At 38.3% G+C, this 23285-nt stretch overlaps 1 pseudogene; it reads right to left on the bottom strand.

Moving 5' to 3' along the window:
- Positions 1-546: 546 nt before the first annotated feature.
- On the bottom strand, positions 547-22498 carry LOC132610690 (succinate--CoA ligase [ADP-forming] subunit beta, mitochondrial-like; annotated as a pseudogene).
- Positions 22499-23285: the final 787 nt, after the last annotated feature.

Raw genomic sequence — 23285 nt, 5'->3', positions numbered from 1 at the left:
AGTACAAAAATACAGAAAAAATAAGGTCAGGGGGTAATAGGTCGCCTGCAAAGGTTGGGTGCGTCATAATGAATCCGAGTATTCGTCGGGGGTTATGTAATTTCCCAAAAGTAAAGTACCTCAAATTGTTGCAGAAAGTGGTGAGAGGAAGAAAATTATTAGTAGATAATGATTTGACAAAAGACAAAAGGATATACTAATTGAGTAACTTGAAGTGTGTGCAATTTGTACAGTTTGATACAGAATATCAAAAGGTATCTAACGGATGGAAGCTAAAAGAAGCAAAGAATGAGAAAGACATAAGAAGCATATTATTTCTGCAGTTATAAGATTTAATGCCTACAATAAATTCAAAACCCACGACTCAAATTTATTTAAATTAACATACACAGACTTTAAATTGCATCCTTAGTGCGTGAGGAGAGAGATTTTGGTTATTTGGGTTAAGGTAAAATAGTAGTATATTAATTTTTAAAGGATATTTTGGTAATCTAACTTTTCACTGCTTCCGCTTTTAATAATATATGATACATATAGAAATGAAAAACAACTAAACTACAGTATTACTACTATTTTTCATTCAATGATAGCTATTCAACTCCATGCAAATTCAACCACTGCCTAGCACATATACGAAACTCGATTATGAATGCTTGCCCTACTCATAAAGTATGTGAAGCAATTAACAAAGACACATCAAATAGAATTCTTGGATAAGGAACAAATCGATTTGTACAACTTTAATCACCGGTGTAATTACTGTTCCCATGTTTTCTGGCAGATATTAAAAGGCGTATTCTAAGTTTATGGACAAGACCACAAAGAAATATGGTGCCAAGGGCTAGAGCCTAGAAGGGAACTCTCAAGTTGGAAACAACACAACCATCAACAAAAAAAAAAAAAAAAGGTAAATAAGAGCGGGAAAGATCACTAGGACCATAGGTCACAGCTGAATAACTCCAAAGCTTATTCTAAGACTTAACAAGAAGAACGTCATCCCTATATTTTCCTCTTGTACACTTGAAACTAGAACGCTCAGATATTTCCTAACAAAAAAGGAGCCAACAGAAGGCTAAGAAATAAAACTATAACAGTCGTTTTCACTCAACTAGCTGCTGCTTTGACTGCTTTCTCAGCCGCATCATCTAAATCCTCAGCAGTTACCAAGGTCATACCACTTTCCTGCACAGATATACGGGGCAGAAGGCAATTACCTCTTGAAACTGAGTTCTCCAATGGAAATAAAGATTTGCAGCTGCAAAGTTCCAGTAAAATAAGTTCCTGCCTAGAGGATGAAGTTCAGAATTTACCTTTAGAATTCTCTTCCCTTGGTCAACATTGGTACCCTAAAGACGTACAACCACAGGCACTTTCAGTCGAACCTTAAGACAAAATGAAAGAATCAGCATATATGCATGAAGCTTCATTGCAGGCTTGAGATCATAGATGGAGTTATACATTTTAGTCCTCTCCTCCTCTTTCCCTTTTTTTTCATTATGGAGGGGGGGGGGGGGGGGGGGGGATGGTGAGTCAAAGGAACTTCAGAAAGGACAAATCATTAACAGGAAAGGGGATTAGAAAAAGGAAAAATAAAATGAGCCTTCCGTTATCATGTCCAGTGAGGAATATGCCAGACATCAAAAGTTGGTTTCGAAAGAGAACGCATCTTTGACCCAAAGAAACCCTGATCAATCACCAAAACCAAAACAGACTAACCTGTTTGGCCGCATTGACAATACCACTGGCTATCACATCACACTTCATTATTCCGCCGAAGATGTTAACCAGAATTGCTTTTACCTCCTCATCTGAAGTCAAAATTTTAAAGGCCTCCACAACATACTCCAAATACAAGAGGAGAAGTTAAAGGCATCTAGGAATTTAAACTTTTGAAAGAAAATTACACATTGACGTCAAAAACTGAAACTAAGCTCTGAACAAGTTTTGGTTTATTATCTTTATTTTTTATAAAGACGAGAGTTGATTTGTTATTATTAAGAACAATATCTGGAACATGTGTTACACCTCGTGGATTTTCGCGTCGTCGTAAGCAAACTAACGTGAGTTCGGAGGCCACGATACCCCTATAAGGTCAAGGAAGACTTTTAATAAGTGTTAGACAAGTATTTAAAGGTTTCGGGATCAAGCGAATCGAAGAAAATAGATTCGTTGAAAATTTGGAAAAAACTTGACAAAATTTTGACGGAGATTTTTGGCACAAATTTTCAGGGACATATCTCCTAGAATATGAGGAGTTACGGAATCCATAACCTATGTATATTGAAGTTCGGCGAGTCTTCTTTCCAATGCAATTGACATATCGCATTTCTGTGAAGTACGGAGGGAAATACGGCCCGTACAATAAAGTACGTCCCGCACTTTCTGGGCGTATTTTGCCCAGAATTTCCAGAACTTAAAATTTTTGCCCCCCAAAGTACGTGATACTGTTCATCACGTACTTCACGTGATGAACAGTACACGTACCATTCCCGAGATTCCAAAAATTGGGCGGTGCAATTTTTTTTCCCCAACTTTTATATACCCTTTTCCACGACTTTTGCCTCATTTTTCACCCCAAATCCTCTCAAAGCTTCCATTAACTCACCATATCAACCCAAATCCAAGAGAAATCAAAGATTAAACACAAAGAATCAAGAGAATCAAGTGTGTGGATGCTCACTAGTGTTGATGGAAGCCAAGAATTCTCTTGGAATTGAAGTTGGGTTTTTTCTCAAGTAAAATATTTTCATCTAAAGTGCATTCGTACATCACCATAGGTGAGTTTTATATTCATTTCATGTTATTAAGAGTATTGAGTGGTTGAATAACTTGGATTGGGGAAGAAAGTAGAATATGAGGCTTAAATGTGGAAATAATGATATTCTTGAATAGTAATTTGACTTGAATCATAATTCTTGTTATGCCATGAGTATAATCATGTTGTGAATGATACTAATGACGTTGAGGAAGTATTATATGAAAATGGATATGGTGCTGCATTGTAGTTGTGGTTAAGGATGACTTTGAAAGGGAATTTTAAGAGTTGAATAATGTTTAACTTGAAGAAGTTTATTGATTATGATATTATGGGTGTTGCTATTAATATTTGGGAGTTGTTTACCATATGGAGGAAGTTGTTGGAACAAAGGAAATGCTGCCCAATTTTCGTTAGCTCTTAGTCATTTTAGTTTAGACACAAGTATGCTTCCAATTATCTAATTTTAGTACGAATTCTCTTGAATGTAGAATCGTGAGCTTGGAGGGGAAGCGTTTAGTCGATAAAGTTAAAGAGACGTAAATGTATGTGAGGCTAGTCCCTTTCTTTCAAAGGCATGACTCCTATACTATAATTCCTTTATATTTCCATGACTTTCTCGTATCCCAAAGTTGAAGGCTAAAGATTTCTAAGAGCTTCCTATGAGAAGGAGAGGAGATATGTTCTATGATAATGACGATGATTATGATAATTTTATTCATCGAGATTCTAAAGCTTATGAAATGATGCTATAATGAGACCAATGATCCTATTGCATGATTTTCTTGATATTACTCATTGTTGATAGTCTCACCTCATAATACTATTTCCTTCAAGGTGAGACATGACGATCATGATTGTCCATAACATAATCGGAGGTTACCGACCTTACGTCACTCCGATAGAGTTGTAGATTTTAATTAGGCTCCCATGTATGCTTATTTTTATGTATGATTACACCGTACCTAGTTGGCCGGGCAGACACCACTTCGGTGGGCGGCTTATGGATGATGATAGTTACACCGTGCCTAGTTGGCCGGGCAGTCACCACTAGTGGGCGGCATGAGATGATTACCCTGGACGCGGGAGGCCCGGACGCGAGCTAGTGATGATATTATGTTATGTATGTATGAAAAATGTTTTCTTAAAAAGGCTAAGCATGCATAGTATTCTCCTTAAGGGGCAGTTTGATATACAGGTTATCTCTTTCCCTCATGTTTCCTTATTGCTTTACTACATTATGGTTCATGCCTTACATACTCAGTACATTGTTCGTACTGACGTCCTTCCTTTTATGGACGCTACGTTCATGCCCGCAGGTAGACAGGGAGACGGACCGGATGCCTAGGAGATCTATCAGCAGTCGTATAGGAGCACTCCACTTCTTCGGAGTTACCGCTTGTTGGTATATTTTTGTGTACATATTTGGGGCATGGCGGGGTCCTGTCCCGTTCTTATGATTCCAGTATTCTAGTAGAGGCTCGTAGATACATGTGTGTGGGTAGTAGATGTCTTATGATCTTATTAGTGCATATTCTGTGCATCATTTTGTAGCCTTGTGGGCATATGTATATGTATATGTATATATGTGTTTGGGAAGTAAATGAAGGTTGTCTAGTAATGGGTTTTACGATGAGAACAGTGTATGTTCAGATTGAATGTGATGACAAGTGAGTTAGGTGGTGCTCGGTAGGGTAGCTCCGGGTACCCGTCATGGCCCTCTAGCTGGGTCGTGACAAAAGTGGTATCAGAGCAGTTCGTCCTAGGGTGTGTCTACGAGCCGTGTCCGGTAGAGTCTTGTTTATGGGTGTGAAGCGCGCCACACTTATAAACAGGAGGCTGCAGGGCATTTAGGAACTATTGACCTTCCTTCTCATCTTAGATCGTGCGATAGAGTCAAGTCAAGAATGCAACTATCTAATATTTTCCCGGCTAATTTCAGCGATGCCTCCGAGAAAGAAGAAGAAAGTCAGCACAATACTGGGCGTTGCTGGAGATGGTACCAGCCGAGACCCCTGGCTGAGCTAGAACATAGCGAGGCTCAGAGTGTCACTCCCTCACATACTACCTCTACTCCTCCAGTAACAGAAGAGCATGGAAGGGCTCCAGCCCTTTCCCCTATTGCTCCAGATCGGGACTTGCGAGATGCAGTCCAATTGTTGACTCAGTTAGTAGCTGCCCAGACCCAGCGACAGAGTGCGAGTCCTGGTGACAGAGCGACTAGTGCCAGAGCCCGTGATTTTATGAGTTTGAACCCGCCAGAATTTTTCGGGTCAAAGCCGAATGAGGACCCGCAGGGCTTTATAAATGAGATGTTGAGGACGCTAAGAATAATACACGTTTTTGATACTGAGTCAGTGGAGTTGGCGTCCTATAGGTTGCGGGATGTTGCAGTTCTGTGGTATAATAATTGGATGCTTTCGAGAGGGGAAAATGCACCTCCCCCGGTATGGCAAGAGTTCGTAGATGCCTTCATTCGCCATTATTTTCCACCGGAAGTTCGACGGGCCCCAGCCGACAGATTCTTAAATCTCAGACAGGGAAATATGAGCGCCCGAGAGTATATCCTTCGGTTCAATTCATTGGATAGGTATGCTCCGACTATGGTAGCCGATATGGGAGACCGAGTGCATCGATTTGTGAGTGGCTTAGGGCCACACTTGATTAAAAACTGCTTGACGGCTTCACTTCAGGAAGGGATGGACATCTCTCGTATTCAGGCCCATGCCCAGAATTTAGAGGAACAACAGCAACCGCATATGGGTGAGCGCGATATTGATAGAGGGCATAGTAAGAGGGCCAGATCTGCTGGTGTCAGTGGTGAGTACAGAGGCGGTCAGAGGCAACAACATTCCAGATATTCAGGCCAGTCTGCGGCTAGTTCACCTCCTCGATTTGCGGGCAGGAGATTTGAACGCCCCGTTTATTCTGGATCGGGTCAGAGCTCGAGAGCTTCTGGTTCTTAGTTTGGAGGCGATCCTAGTCAGAGGAGACCACCGGTACCACGATACAGCCAGTGCGGTAAATTACATACGGGCCAATGTCGTCGAGGCTCAGATGCTTGTTATGCTTGTGGTCAGACTGGGCATATGATGCGTGATTGTCCATCGTTGGGTGATAGAGGTAGGGTCCAGCCCACAGATCAGCAGCTGGTTCCTCATCGTCTGTACACCCTTTGGGGCAAGGCTCACAGGCGCCATCAGGTCGTGGCAGGGGCAGAGGAGGAACATCTAGTTCAAGTGGCCCTCAGGCCCGTATTTATGCATTGGCCGGGCGACAAGACCTTGAGTCCTCCCATGATGTGGTCACAGGTATATTATCAGTATTCTCTTATAATGTTTATGCATTGATTGATCCGGGTTCTACTTTGTCGTATATTACTCCTTATATTGCTGATCGTATTGGGGTGAAACCCGAGCCAATCAAACCTTTTGAAGTGTCTACTCCTGTTGGTGACCCGGTAATAGCCAGACAAGTATATAGAAACTGTGTGGTTGTGGTTTGTGATCGTCAGACTATAGCCCATTTGATCGAGCTGAAGATGTTGGATTTTGATGTTATTATGGGCATGGATTGGCTGGCCTCCTGTTATGCCAATGTTGACTGTAGAACAAAAATGGTTCGATTCCAATTCCCGGGAGAACCAATGTTAGAATGGAAAGGTAATACAGCGTCCCCGAGAGGTAGGTTTATTTCCTATCTCAAAGCGATAAAGATGATTGCTAAGGGATATATCTATCATTTAGTCCGGGTTCATGACACTGAAGCAAAACTGCCAACTCTTCAATCGGTTCCGGTAGTGAATGAATTTTCGGATGTATTTCCAGATGAGCTTCCAGGTCTTCCACCAGAACGGGAGATCGATTTTACCATCGATGTGCTGCCGGATACCAAACCTATATCTATTCCTCCTTATAGGATGGCTCCTGCAGAATTGAAAGAGCTAAAGGCACAACTAAAAGATCTGCTTGAAAAAGGCTTTATTAGGCCTAGTTCATCGCCATGGGAAGCACCTGTGTTGTTCGTGAGAAAGAAAGATGGTTCCTTGCGAATATGCGTTGACTATAGGCAGTTGAACAAGGTGACAATCAAGAATAAATATCCACTTCCGAGAATTGATGATTTATTTGATCAACTGCAGGGTGCCAAGTGGTTTTCAAAGATTGATTTGAGGTCGGGATATCATCAAGTGAGAGTTAGAGAAAAAGACATTCCGAAGACGGCTTTCAGAACCAGATATGGTCATTATGAATTTCGGGTTATGTCATTTGGATTGACTAACGCCCCGGCTGTATTCATGGACTTGATAAATAATGTGTTCAGGCCTTTCCTAGATCTATTTGTAATTGTGTTCATCGATGATATTCTGGTATATTCTCGATCGGAGGCAGAGCATGCAGATCATCTACGTACTGTTCTTGGAATTCTTCGAACTCGGGAATTATACGCCAAGTTTTCAAAATGTGAGTTCTGGTTGAATTCTGTAACTTTTCTGGGCCATATTATCTCAGCTGATGGTATTCGAGTAGATACCTAGAAGATTGAGGCTGTGAAGACTTGGCCAAGGCCTACGACGCCTACAGAGGTACGTAGCTTTCTGGGTTTAGCAGGTTATTACAGAATATTTGTGGAAGGATTTTCTTCTATTTCTGCACCATTGACGAAGCTGACTTAGAAATCGGTAAAATTCCAATGGACCAACGCTTGTGAGCGTAGTTTTCAAGAGTTTAAGAATAGATTGACTTCGGCCCCGGTTCTAACATTTCCAGAAGGATGAGAAGGCTATGTTGTCTACTGTGATGCCTTCGGTGTTGGATTAGGTTGTGTGCTGATGCAGTATGGTAAGGTGATTGCTTATGCTTCAAGGCAGTTGAGCAAACATGAGAAAAACTACCCGACTCATGATTTAGAATTGGCTGCAGTGATCCATGCATTAAAGATGTGGAGGCATTATTTATATGGAGTCCATGTTGATATCTATACAGACCATAAGAGTCTCCAGTATATTTTTAAGCAGAAGGAATTGAATCTGCGGCAAAGGCGATGGTTGGAGCTATTAAAATATTACGACGTTAGCATTTTATATCATCCTGGAAAAGCAAATGTGGTAGCTGATGCTCTTAGCCGCAAATCCATGGGTAGTTTATGTGATGTTCATCCAGAGAAGAAGGAGTTAGCTTGTGAACTTCAACAACTATCCAATCTGGGAGTTCGCTTGATGGATTCAGGTAATACAGGAGTCACTATTCAAAATCCGGCTGCCTCATCTTTGGTAGTTGAGGTGAAAAAGCGCCAACATGAAGACTCCAAGTTAAGTCATTATAAAGATACAATTCCTCAGAAAGAAAAGTCACCATTTGAGATTTCTGCGGATGGAGTTCTCAGGTATCGAAGCAGGCTATGTGTTCCGGATGTTACAAGATTACGCCGTCAGATTTTGGAAGAAGCCCACCATTCCCGTTATTTTGTTCATCTAGGAGCGACAAAGATGTACCATGATCTCAAGTCCATATACTGATGGGACGGAATGAAGAAAGATATAGCAGAGTTTGTAGCTCAGTGTCCTAATTTCCAGCAGGTGAAGATTGAGCATCAAAAGCCCGGAGGATTGTTGCAAGTTATGGAGATTCCAAATTGGAAATGGGAAGTGATTAATATGGATTTTATTGTAGGCTTGCCTCGTTCTCGGTGTAAGGATGACTCTATATGGGTAGTTGTTGACAGACTTACAAAGTCAGCTCATTTTCTACCAGTCAGGATTACGTACTCAGCAGAAGATTATGCAAAGTTGTATCTCAGAGAGATAGTACGACTTCATGGTGTCACAATATCCATTATCACTGATAGGGGAGCACAATTACAGCTAATTTCTGGAAGTCCTTCCAGGAAGGTTTGGGAACTCAGGTAAGACTTAGCACAGCATTTCATTCACAGACTGATGGGCAAGCTGAGCGCACCATTCAGACCTTCGAAGATATGTTGCGAGCATGTGTGTTAGACTTCGGAGGTAATTGGGATGATCATTTGCCACTCATTGAATTTGCATACAACAATAGTTATCACTCTAGCATTCAAATGGCCCCATATGAGGCTTTATATGGAAGGAAGTGTAGATCGCCAATTGGATGGTTCGAGGTAGGGGAGACAAAGCTAATAGGCCCAGAATTGATCCAGCAAGCGGTAGAAAAGATCAAGCTCATTCGAGACCGGTTGTTGACAGCCCAGAGTCGTCAGAAATCTTATGCGGACAGTCGCCGACGAGATTTGAAATTCCAAGTTAACGATTGGGTATTCTTAAAAGTGTCGCCGATGAAGGGTGTAATGAGATTTGGCAAGAAGGGGAAGCTTAGTACCCGGTATATTGGGCCTTACAAGATTGTACGCAAGGTGGGTCAAGTGGCTTATGAGTTAGATCTGCCTTCAGACCTGGAGTCAGTCCATCCAGTTTTTCATGTGTCAATGCTTCGTAAATGCATTGGAGATCCCTCTAAAATTGTGCCTGTAGATGATGTCCAAGTTACTGAGAAATTGTCCTATGAAGAGGTACCTATTGCCATTCTAGATAGGCAAGTTCGGAGACTCAGAACCAAAGACGTAGCCTCAGTTAAGGTTCTATGGAGAAACAATAGTAGAGAAGAGATGAATTGGGAAGCAGAAGAAGATATGAAATCCAGATACCGACATTTATTTCCACCCCCAGAAGAAATTCAAGATGAGACGCCATTGTCCCCAGGTATGTAATACTTCTTTTGATGACTCCTTGGTCGTGTGTGACCAATATTGTTATTGTTGTTGTAGCCCTGTGAGGCATTCTATAATTTGGGTTGTTGTGACAGGCTGGTAGTGGTATAGTTACAAGGGAAACTCTGGCGAAATTTTTGTAGAATTCCTAAGAGTTTAACATTCGAGGACGAATGTTTCTAAGGGGGGAAGGATGTTACACCTCGTGGATTTTCGCGTCGTCGTAAGCAAACTAACGTGAGTTCGGAGGCCACGATACCCCTATAAGGTCAAGGAAGACTTTTAATAAGTGTTAGACAAGTATTTAAAGGTTTCGGGATCAAGCGAATCGAAGAAAATAGGTTCGTTGAAAATTTGGAAAAAACTTGACAAAATTTTGACGAAATTTTTTGGCCCAACTTGTCAGGGGCATATCTCCTAGAATATGAGTAGTTACGGAATCCATAACCTATGTAAATTGAAGTTCGGCGAGTCTTCTTTCCAATGCAACCGACAGATCGCATTTCTGTGAAGTGCAGATGGAAATACGGCCCGTACAATAAAGTACTTCCCGCACTTTCTGGGCGTATTTTGCCCAGAATTTCCAGAACTTAAAATTTTTGCCCCCCAAAGTACGTGATACTGTTCATCACGTACTTTGAAGTACGTGATGAACAGTAACACGTACTATTCCCGAGATTCCTGAAATTGGGCGGTGCAATTTTTTTTCCCCAACTTTTATATACCTCTTTCCACGACTTTTGCCTCATTTTTCACCCAAAATCAAACCCTAAATCCTCTCAAAGCTTCCATTAACTCACCATATCAACCCAAATCCAAGAGAAATCAAAGATTAAACACAAAGAATCAAGAGAATCAAGTGTGTGGATGCTCACTAGTGTTGATGGAAGCCAAGAATTCTCTTGGAATTGAAGTTGGGTTTTTTCTCAAGTAAAGTATTTTCATCTAAAGTGCATTCCTACATCACCATAGGTGAGTTTGATATTAATTTCATGTTATTAAGAGTACTGAGTGGTTGAATGACTTGGATTGGGGAAGAAAGTAGAATATGAGGCTCAAATGTGGAAATAATGATATTCTTAAATAGTAATTTGACTTGAATCATAATTCTTGTTATGCCATGAGTATAATCATGTTGTGAATGATACTAATGATGTTGAGGAAGTATTATATGAAAATGGATATGGTGTTGCATTGTAGTTATGGTTAAGGATGACTTTGAAAGGGAATTGTAAGAGTTGAATAATGTTTAACTTGAAGAAGTTTATTGATTATGATATTATGGGTGTTGCTATCGATATTTGGGAGTTGTTTACCATATGGAGGAAGTTGTTGGAACAAAGGAAATGCTGTCCAATTTTCGTTAGCTCTTAGTCATTTTAGTTTAGACACAAGTATGCTTCCAATTATCTAATTTTAGTACGAATTCTCTTGAATGTAGAATCGTAAGCTTAGAGGGGAAGCGTTTAGTCGATAAAGTTAAAGAGACGTAAAGGTATGTGAGGCTAGTCCCTTTCTTTCAAAGGCATGACTCCTATACTATAATTCCTTTATATTTTCATGACTTTCTCGTATCCCAAAGTTGAAGGCTAAAGATTTCTAAGAGCTTCCTATGAGAAGGAGAGGAGATATGTTCTATGATAATGACAATGATTATGATAATTTTATTCATCGAGATTCTAAAATGACAGCCCGGTGCACTAAGCTCCCGCTATGCGCGGGGTCCGGGGAAAGGCCGGACCACAAGGGTCTATTGTACGCAGCCTTACCTTGCATTTATGCCAGAGGCTGTTTCCACGGCTCGAACCCGTGACCTCCTGGGATTATGATAATTTTATTCATCGAGATTCTAAAGCTTATGAAATGATGCTATAATGAGACCAACGATCCTATTGCATGGTTATCTTGATATTACTCATTGTTGATAGTCTCACCTCATAATACTATTTCCTTCAAGGCGAGACATGGCGATCATGATTGGTCCATAACATAATCGGAGTTTACCGACCTTACGTCACTCCGATAGAGTTGTAGCTTTTAATTGGGCTCTCATGTATGCTTATTTTTATGTATGATTACACCGTGCCTAGTTAGTCGGGCAGACACCACTTCGGTGGGCGGCTTATGGATGATGATAGTTACACCGTGCCTAGTTGTCCGGGCAGTCACCACTAGTGGGCGGCGTGAGATGATTACCCCGTACGCGGGAGGCCCGGACGCGGGCAAGTGATGATATTATGTTATGTATGTATGAAAAATGTTTTCTTAAAAAGGCTAAGCATGCATAGTATTCGCCTTAAGGGGCAGTTTGATATACAGGTTATCTCTTTCCCTCATGTTTCCTTATTGCTTTACTACATTATGGTTCATGCCTTATGTTGACACCCAATTTTGTCCCTCCTTTATTTAATTTTATTCACTCGGGCGTCTAAATTTACTGACAAGCTAAATATTTTATTTTCACTACTATTATTTGCGCTACTTTTATTTTCAACATTACGAGCACTACTTTATCACAAATTTTAAATGGTTCGTCATCGTCTCATTTTTGGGTTTGAGCTCGTTAAATTAATTACAAGACAACACTTTGTTAAATCCTTTATTTTCTACATATTAATCATTAATTATCATAGTATATATTATACTGGTTATTAAATTAGGAGCCCAAAATTAATTAAATAGGGGAGGAAGGACCAACAATTTTCAGCCAAATTAATGGCTTAAAATACAAATACAATGTTATTCCCCTACCCAAATAATCAGCCCACATTTTAAATACCCAGCCCATACTTTCGGACCTGACCAGCCCATTTGTCCTACCCGGTCCAACCCAAAAAAACTACCCGATCCGGCCCAACCACCTTATTTCACCCTACCTCTTTTCTCTTTCACTTCCTCCTTTCTTATCTCCTCACCGCCGCACACCCCTAACCCTTTCTCTTTCCCGCTTCTCTTCCTCTCTCCTCCTTCGTCTCTCTCTCACGCTCCCTTCCACTTCCCTCTGTCCCCCACACCTCTGTCTCCTCCATCACTCTCTGTCCCCCCGCTCCTCTCTCTCCTCACTCTATAAATGAAGAACAATTATTCAGTTGAAGGGGAAGATTATTCAGTTTTGGAGGGGACTCAACATTGTTTTGGAAAAGGAGCGATTTTCAGATTTTGAGGATCGATTTTCAGATTTTTGGAAATTGATTCAGTGTTGAGAGGGACACAGACAATCTTAAAAAAAAATTGATCTCTCCTTTCCGGTGAACTTTAGCCGGGAATTACTCAGCATTTTCAGAGACCCAACTATTTCCAAGCTTGATTTTTCCTTTTTTCGGTGAACTGTAGCCGAAACCAGTAATTACTCTATTTTCATTGTTCGTTTTTGAAACTTTAGTTACTTTAATCGGGTTCGGGTTCGTTCGAGTTCGAGCATAGATTTGAGACCTGATGACCTCTGTCCACTGCACCCGAAAGAGGTGATCTTCTTCCCTTTTAGCTTAGTTTGGTATTTTACCCACTGGGTGTTTGTGTGTGCCAAATTACTGGGGTGTGCATATTTGAGTTAATTGTTTTTTTCCTACACAATCAGATAGGTTGTCTAATTGCTAGTTTAGACATGTTTGTGCATGTTTAAATTCTGTAATCCCATACCATGGTGTTGGTGGTTGTTTAATCCTTGTTTAATTCAAGTTTAGTATGCTTATGCCATTTCCAAGATAATCTAGTCCTCTGTATGTTTGTTCGAATGATATTAGCATGGTCATGAATGTCTCTGTTGAATCTAAAACGTGGTTATTGTATAATGTTCTTCCTATCTGTTTAATTTATGCCTAGGTGACAGTTAAGTGTTAGCTTAGTGATTAGTTTGATTCTGTTGGTATTCGTTAGTCACTAAGCATGTCTTAGTAGTTTATGCATGTTTAGTATTAATCAGATGTGGTCCAGCCAACTACTTGTAAGCGTGACATTTTATCACATTAAGTTGTTAGATTAGCTTGATAATTATGTATTAGGTTCCTGTTTTGGCTGGCTTAATAGGAGGTCTAGTGCAACTTTATTAATTTCTGGCAGATTAGTCTATTAATGGGCCCTTTTATATTTGTTTGACATGTTTCTCTGCTTAATCTATAATTTAGTCAATTTATGAGTTTTAAGTTAAATTTGATTAACATTAGTTTTTTTTTGTAACTTAGTTTAGAAATCATACATGTCAGGTTGCTATCTGGTTTGTATGTATTAGTGTGGTTTAGCCTGGTTTAGTTACTGCTTCAACCTAATCTGGGCTGAGATAAATTTACCTAATCATTGGCATTCCTATAAGTTCTGTTTAAAGTGAAAATTGTCCAATTATGTACTCATTAGAAGCTGTTTAGTCCATAGCCTGTTTGAACATGATCCGTGCCTAGCCTGGTCAGTCACATGCCTTAATAAATCTGTGCTTGATTCATGTTTGTGTGTGAACCTGTCGATTCAAAGTAAGATATTTACTTGGCTACCTTGACTATCTCTAATATGTATTTAATTATGAGAAGGTTCATGTGCTAGTGGTCTGTATATGTTATTTTTAGCTCTAGCCCATGTTGAAATACTGTTTGGTTGTGTCAGTTATGGGTGTCATTCTTATCTAATATAGATAAATGAGATAAGACATTAGCATGTTTGTATCTATTTACTTAGTATAGTCCCGTGATATGAATGGTAACCCTGCTTGGATTTCAATTTGAATCTTGTACATGGCCTTATGCTGTTTGGCCTTAGTCCTTGCATTGACCCTTCATGATGTGTGATCTCTTAAGGCCGTCAGATGTTTCTTTTTTTTTTAAATTTGTGATTTGTTGGTTTAGAATAGAGTATGATCCTTTCCTTCTATTTTATAACCTAAATATATTCTCAGATATGCTTAATGATGATTTGTGCTTAAGCCTACTACTCTATTAAAAGCTGATAAAATAGAGTGTGGATTGTCTTGGAGTATTTTTAACACCCGGTGCCTAATAGCTAAATGTATATGTGTTGTTTAGTTTGTTCAAAATCAAGTTTAGTATCAGTCCGCTGTTTAGAACACTAATTCCTTATCTCTTTTTTTTCTTTTGATGTATGAATTAACCTGGTAGTAGCCTTCTTGTGTGACCTGAATTTGCTTTCAGTTAGAGCTTCAGCCTGTCTATAAGATGCTGTTTTCATAATGTCTTCAATCTGTCGTTTGGTTTGGAATCTGCTGAGTCCTGTTTTCATAGTATATTCAATCTGTCGTTAAGTCTGAAATCCGTTGAGTTCTGTTATATAAATAACGCTCAGTTTTGCTCTTCCTTATATTCGCATGTATTGTCAGTACATATATGTGGTAGTTGAATACTCATATCAGTCCTAATTTGCTTTAGTTTACATTTTTTCTTTTTCGTGTTTGACAATCAGATTGTTTCTCTAATGCTTTCCCTGTTTTATTTTCTTTGTTCACATGGTGTATGGAGCCGCAAGGAGTCCCTCTATTAGGACTCGAGGCCACAACCTGCATTGCTCACACAATCTTCATCTATTGCCTACTGGGCATGGCTTAATCCAGCATTCTTTTTGTGCGTAAACGGGATCTAATACAACAGTGGTGAAGCTGAAACCCATAGCAACAACAGCAGGCAGCAACATCCCAAAATGGGATAAACCCATTTGAACTCCGTTCTATTTCCGCCATTCTATCATCTTGGTGTATTTGATTGTTTGACTAACACTTCCTTTTATTTTGTTTTTCCTTAGCTTAGATGAATTGTAGGAAATTAGTATGGATGGTTTTAGAAGTCATGGGTAGTTAATTTAAGGAGAACCAACGATTAATTCCATAAATTTCATCTCCACTTTTTTTTTTATGATAAAACTACTTATAATACCTATACTGTTATTTCAATTGATTTTCAAAATAGTGACTACATATTTTGAGCAAAAAGGAATCATGAAATACATATTTGTCTAAAACAACCTTTAAAACTTTTACTAAATAACTCTTTAAAATTTTAGTCATTTTCTTCAAATACATATAAACATTACAGATCCCGCTTCTTTTAGTTTATTTTTAACTAACTCTTTTATGCAACTATTATTTTCTACAAGTTTTACTTTAAATAACTTCAGCAATATTTTCTTAAATATTTAAAATTACATCTACATTTTTAGCCTTAATTAATTAACATAAGTCCGGTCGGTTAACCATTGTTAATGGGTCTTAAAGGATGCCTAATACCTTCCCTTTAGACTAATTGAACCCTTACCTAGAATCTTAAGTTTCGTAGACTTAAACAGAATTAACTTTAAACATAACTTTAATAAACTTCAGGTGTCCTAATTCACCATAAATAATTAGGTGGCGACTCCTTAAAATAAACAAAAAACAGGAATCACCAACATGTCGTACTCTACTTTAACCCGGTTAAAATGGGGTATGACACCTTACATACTCAGTACATTGTTCGTACTGACGTCCTTCCTTTTATGGACGCTGCGTTCATGCCCGCAGGTAGACAGGGAGACGGACAGGATGCCTAGGAGCTCTATCAGCAGTCGTATAAGAGCACTCCACTTCTTCGGAGTTGCCGCTTGTTGGTATATTTTTGTGTACATATTTGGGGCATGGCGGGGTCCTGTCCCGTTCTTATGATTCCAGTATTCTAGTAGAGGCTCGTAGATACATGTGTGTGGGTAGTAGATGTCTTATGATCTTATTAGTGCATATTCTGTGCATCATTTTGTAGCCTTGTGGGCCTATGTATATGTATATGTATATGTATATACGTGTTTGGGAAGTAAATGAAGGTTGTCTCGTAATGGGTTTTACGATGAGAACGGTGTATGTTCAGATTGAATGTGATGACAAGTGAGTTAGGTGGTGCTCGGTAGGGTAGCTCCGGATACCCGTCATGGCCCTGTAGCTGGGTCGTGACAACATGACTGACCAAAAGCATTTTTCATGATGTACTACCAAGAAATCAGACATACTTGTCCTTCAGAGGCGTTACCACCAACATCAAGAAAGTTGGCTGGAGTCCCTCCATGGAGTTTAATTATGTCCATGGTAGCCATTGCCAACCCAGCACCATTCACCATGCAACCAAATTCTCCATCTAAGCCAATATAATTCAAAGCAGCCTTTGCAGCAGCAAGCTGAGTTAAATAATGGCCAGCCCAAAATGAGAACTTGTATATACTTGCATAGGATAAAAGAAGCATGTTACCATTCAAAAGAAAGTCTAAGGAATACCTCACGGGGATCCTCTTGTGATGAATCATGGAGGGCAAAAATTTCTTTTTTGGCGGTAAGCAGCATTATCATCAAAATTGAGCTTAGCATCAGCAGCTACCAACTTGTTATCAGATGTTTCTACAAGAGGGTTGATCTGCCCAGTACGCAATAAAGACCAGTATAGAACATAGGGAGAAAAGAAAATCTTTTAATGGCATGTTTTATACAACCCCTAAATGTGTAGAAGTAGAACAGTAGGGTCTAGGAAAGAGCTAAATAATTGATAAAATGCTCACCTCTAACATTCTGCAGTCAGATTCACAGAACATGTTATATAACTTTTTCACTTGTTCAATTGAATCACTTCTGTCAGCTACTTTGGAAGACAGACCATCGACCACCTTCGTAGCATCTTTGTTGGTGATTCCTCTAAACACATCAATGGGAACCTGCAAATTATAGAAAGAATAACTTTTATAACTTGAGAAAAATAGTACGAAAACAAAATTGCTACAGTTTGGATTTGAAGGTTGAAGCAAAAGCAACCTTTATAATCATGTGAGGAAATTTTCCAGTCAAGTCTTCAATACTGGTACCTCCCTTTGAACAGGCAATTATGAGCTGCAGCACAGAAAGCAAGAGCAGCTTAGTGAAATGGTGCACTTAAAGGCAATTTTACAGTATCTATTTTTTCAACTTCACAACTAAAAGCAGTATAACTTAAGACTTTTGGAGATAACTGCCCCACAAAACCATTTAACTAAAAAAGAACTTAAAGTGAAAAGGGCTGTATCCAGTAATTTCTAATTATTGGCAGTCAAATCCATTTTGCTCTTGAAGTGGAATGGAACCAATTTATCTTCTTTTCTCCTTTTGCTTGACCACCCTAAAAGATAAGCAGTTAAGAATTGTCAATTACGATTGGATGCTTTAGAAAGTCGTCCAAAGGGCCAAGGCAAACAGCAAGCATGACTCGCTCTTCAATTAGAGATGAGAGTGAATTGGACGAATAGAAACCTACTCATAAATGACCAGATATGAAGTAAGATAACACATCTCTGCCATAGTTGATATTTAACAATAAATATGCAATCAATTACCAAGCAAGACTAAAGCTACTACATTCTTAGGATGGAAGATATACAGTGCAGACATGTTTCTAAATCAGTTTTAGTTCATCTTCCAGTCAAAATCTTATTGCAATTACTATTCGCTTTCAGATTGAATGTCTTCATCTGCCTTCGCATGATTAACAAAAGCAAAGTTGAAAAAGCACCATGTTTGGAGCTTAATAAAGGGAAAATATGCCAGATGAAACTCTGTTACCTAATAATATGGCAGCGAAAAAAGTATAAATAGCAAGCATGCACCATCTACATATGACTATTCTGTAAAATATAATATGTTTGGAGGTTACCCTTCTAATAGAGTGGACTTTTTTTTGGCACCGACTGAGAAAGATGGACAAATATTCATATCGAAATAAGGTGTTTAAGAAAAATCTTTTTCCCTCATTTTTGACTATTTCATACTTTCTAACTTTCGACTTTTAGTTTCTTTAGGCAGCCACCATTGTCTTGGGCGAATATGAAGTGATGCATTTATGAATTTTGAACTAACTCAAACATTAACATTATTCAACGCGTATGTTAAACTAACCAAGCAAGTTTTAGAACTTATAGGCCCAACAGTTGCACGATCAAGTGTAATAGAAAAGTACATTTCATTCACAAGGGACATCTTCTCACAATGATAAACCTGCAATCAATTTGTGCAAAAGAACATTAGAAATCCCAGCAATGCTAGTAGTTTAGTACTAGCAGTGGCCCAGCTGGTGTTAATGGCACTGTAGCAATACTATAGTAGTGTTGTTTAATAAGAAAATTACACCTACTGCCAATATAAGATGAATGTTTTTGTCTAACGATAATAATATCTAGCAGTGACATCAAGCAACATATTATTCAACTGTGGATTTGTTGATGTTAATCACTAATCTGTATTCCACAAGAGCTGAAATTTGAGTCAACTTATGAAACATAAAACTTGAAGTAAAACAAAATTTCTCTCTACCAACTCAAAAACTTTTTGTTAGCAAATATATTTCTACCTCTTCGAAAACAAAATTTTGCTTTTTAATATATCGAAAAGGACAAAATATTGCTTGCGGAATGCATGATTGTTACAGAATTCTTTATAGGTTGTATCTTTTTTCTGCCACAAAAAAAAAAAAAAAAAAAAAAAAAGAACTTAAGTAAAATAGAACTTGCAAGCAAATCCTCTCTGAAAGAAACTTCATTTGAATATAATCTAATAAAATAGAAGAGGGTTTAAGGAGCTGATCATGGAAGGGCTTAAACTGTAAATCAAACAAGGGAGTGAACTGACAAAGTCAAGTGAGGACATCCTTAACGATCTTAGATTTTATGAGTTATCATGCTATATGTTTGACGAGTAAATGGGGATAAAGATAGCAAACCTTGCTGACAATTTTTCCTTGAGCTCCAGTTTGTTTAGTAACAAGTATCTGTCTGAGCATCTTACCTAAGACCAAAAGCATGCACAAAATGGTAAATTTTTAAAAGTACTTTAACAGTGACATCCTAAAGCTACCAATGCAAACAATGCTCATGCTTGTAAGACTACAAGTTATGATAAGAGTTCTCCAGGACACTATTGAAATAGCCCAGGATAAACAGGTCTAGCGTATTCTTTGACTATGGACATGTAGAATTCAATCTTAACAGTTTCAAACCACTTTCTTCCAGGCTCCATTTCAGGAACAATGTTATAATTTTTTACCAGCTCACATTTCAGCCAAAAATGCCTCTGCAATCAGTTTCAATTGCAAGGATGCGACACACACCAGAATAAATTTAAAGATCATTACAATTTCTATTTCCTTAATAAAAAAAACGAAAAAGTTAACATGGGAAAGAATCGCTTGAGACAACAAAAACAACAACATAGTTTCCTTGTCAATAGAGAAAATATCTGCACTCACAGTTGCAGTGCAAAAACACTTAATAAAGTCCAAAAGAATCCCAAGATGCCAAAGGTAAAATAACACTATGCTTTGTGTTTGGGCCTCTTATGATCTTAAAAATGATTTATGTTGCAGCCTTCACAGGACGAAAATGATACCAGAAAAAGCACAGTTATCTTCTTTTTCCAGGAAAGCTAACAAGCAAGATGCTAATGATTCAGTAAAGTCTATCAACTAGAAGTCACAAAAACTAAGCTTTGTTCGTCTTTGTTTTACCTTTTATCTGGATAAAGATAAAATAAGCTCTTTTCAATGCCACCTTTGTTGAACACCTAGAGTCATTAGTGCGGAAACAGACCAAAATAAGAAGAGATAGAGAAGATCAGCATGGAGGGAGTGAAGTTGGTCAAATAAAGAAAATCAAATATCGTACGTACCCTATCGGAACAGGGATAGCACAATTCTTGGTTAGTAGAGGAATCAAAATATATTATTGGGACCAAAAGGCTTTCCTCAGAACCTAAAACAACATAAGGTCTACTAGTTAGCATGATGATCCCGTCATACAACAATTCTAGTAGAGGCAGATCTCCAATACCAGCTATGTCTTCAGACTGTTCAGCCTTGACAATATGAACACCACCCTTAAACCCATTTTTGAAAGTTCCCAGGCCACGTCCACCAGCAAGGACTTGTGCTTTAACAACCACCTGGATCACCCAAAAGAGAAAGTAGAAATCATTTACACTGTCCTCAGCTGTAAATTAAACTCATACATTAGATAATACTAATTAAAGGAAGCATTGTTTGCATTTTGAACTACCTCATTTTGGTCGGGTAATACTTCTTGCATTGCCTTTTTCACTTCTCCAAGGGAAGTAACAGCAACACCTCTTGGAACATTAATCCCATATTTGCCCATCAACTCAGCTCCCTAGTTTGGTAAATAAGCAAAAATTAACCATCATTCAACATCACAAAATTCACAACATGCCAGATGATTGCTTTAGAGTTAGCAGCCACATATCAGCACAAATGTTCCTTTCTAAAAAATCTTTCTGAACCTTCTTTGTCACACAGTGTTCCTTCATTTACAAAATTCCTCCTTCATATATTCAAATTTTGAAAAGTCAGAATAGATCAAAATTGATAATTGATTGTTATTTTCTACTATTAGTTTCCAGATATACCAGATTGAGATCCTAAGCAATGGAGATATACACCGCATCAGCAGCATATTATAAACAAGCCAAAACTGCTGTTGAAATGTGTGACCATCTCATCTAAAAGCTTAAGCTATTAGAGAGAGCGGACTTTTATTTATCCAGTTATATTCTCAACACGTCTCCTCATGTGTGGGCCTGATTCTTTTTTCATGGTCAAGCACGTGAAAATTCTTTTTGATAATGGCTGGCTGTGAGATTCGATCCCCGGACCTCTGCCTGCTCTGATACCATTGTAAAGTGTGTGATCATCCTGTCTAAAAGCTTAAGTTATCAGAGAGAGTAGACTTTTATTTTCTTAATTATGTTCTCGGCAACTTTGCAAATAGCAAATGATTGCTTAATAGTTAGCAGTCATACAACAACTCAAATGATCCATTCATGCAAATAGTCAATCTGATTCTTTTATCATATCATGTTCCTTTACATGCAACATATCTCTCCTTTGTACTCCCGATATTGAAAAGTTGGTTGGATAGTTGTTACATATTGTATTGTATTATGCTACTACTTTAAATACAATTTTTGTTTTGATTGTTACTTAAAATTTATTGTATCATATCGAATCCATCGTTATGCAACGACGAGTCGACAAATAGTCCCATTTTGTGTAACAATCAGTTTGATGTGATCGCATCGTTACCTTATTTTTTTCTAATTGTTTTCTTTACTTATTATCTAAAATCTTATTTTATCCTTTATCCTATCTTTTTTATAGTAGCTTACCCCATACCCTACTTTGCTTGTAGGTTTATCCCATGTGTGACACTATGTAATGACAGAAAACGATAGAATATTAAATACGATACATTATGAAATGATATGTAACAACCATGCAAACGGAGTGCTAAATCAAAATTGGCATTTAGATAGAGGCGGACCTAGGATTTTAAAACAGAAGGGGCATTATTATCTTAACATAAATGCCAACAAAAATTTTAATGATGACTAAGGAATAATACTATGTTGGATCGGTCACTAATAGCATAGCAGTGGCGAAAATACAAGTATATAGGTCAAATATGTGTAATAAATAAAATTTAACGCAGTGAAGCAAATGAAAGAGATAGCTCAGTGGCTAAGGCTGTGCAACATGTGGTGACAGTGCAAGTTCAAATTTGGGCAAGCTCATTTAATGCTTATTGTTTTTCTAAAAATAGGCTCACAAAAATAATTAAAGTTGACATTCGGATTCGATCCGAGGTGACATGTAAGGGAAGCAACAGTTGCAATCAACGAGTCGCAAAGACACTTTCATTTATGAGAGTGCACAATTAAATATATAATAATTTCTCAAGGTATATACACATATATATACATTATTTTTTCCGAAGGGTGGGAGTGCACGTACACTCCCACCCTTCCACATAGGTCCGCCTCTGCATTTAGATATTATTTTCTTTTTTAGAGCGTACGTAATAAAGACATATGCAGCATCAATAACAAGATATTAGGACGGAAAAAGTATATATAAACTGAAACTCGTGGATGTTAAGGCGGCGAAGCTGTTGTTGCTGCCATTTACCGGCAAGGGTGAGTGACTGAGCGCCAAGTTTACGAAGCAATCCTTTAACCATTGTTCATATCCTTTATAGATTTTCGACAAATCGAAACCTTAAAAGCATGCAGTGAGAGAGAAAGGGGCAGTGGAATTGGGCCGGAAGCTGAGATTACATGAATGTTAGTTTTTACAATGTATCGTGTTGTTCTGTAGTCTATTGTTTTCATGAATACAATATTAGGATAGATTGTAGTTAAAATAGGGTATGGAATAGAGTTATTATAATAAAGCAGTAAATAATAAAATGGAGTCATTAGATAATAAATAAAGACAAAAATGAGAAAAATAATAATAAGGTACCATACAATAACATACTCACCGTATTCCCACAAGTAGAATTTGGGGAGGGTAGGATATACACAGACTTGCCCATAACTTTGTTGGGTCGGGAGGTTGTTTCCCTAATAAGATATGATACAATTACACCAAATTGGTTATTACATAAAATGAGACTTTTATTGTTACATAACTGTTTACCTGGAAAACAGTTTAGTTGAATTTGTGTTAATGGTCAAGGACACGTGTATTAAAGTAACTAGTAAAGCAACTTAATATGCAAGTAAAGTTGATATAAAACGAAATGTAAACACAACAAAGTTAAATATCTTGAGCCTTGTTAGAATCCGGTGTTAACTCCTCCGGTCAAGCTTGTGATCGGGGACGTAATAAATCAAAGAAGTACTTAAAACATAACGATTGTATGTTGTATGTTGTGTATTGCACTTGAATTCCGTGTGTTACAATGAAAATGTCAATCCCTATTTATATTAAGAGCTAGCGGCACATATTCCATGTATTGCGCC

Source organism: Lycium barbarum, chromosome 9 (assembly GCF_019175385.1).
Source record: "Lycium barbarum isolate Lr01 chromosome 9, ASM1917538v2, whole genome shotgun sequence".
In the NCBI taxonomy this organism is placed as follows: domain Eukaryota; kingdom Viridiplantae; phylum Streptophyta; class Magnoliopsida; order Solanales; family Solanaceae; genus Lycium; species Lycium barbarum.
The sequence above is the reverse complement of the archived record's forward strand: the minus strand, read 5'-3'. Positions and strand labels throughout refer to the sequence as shown.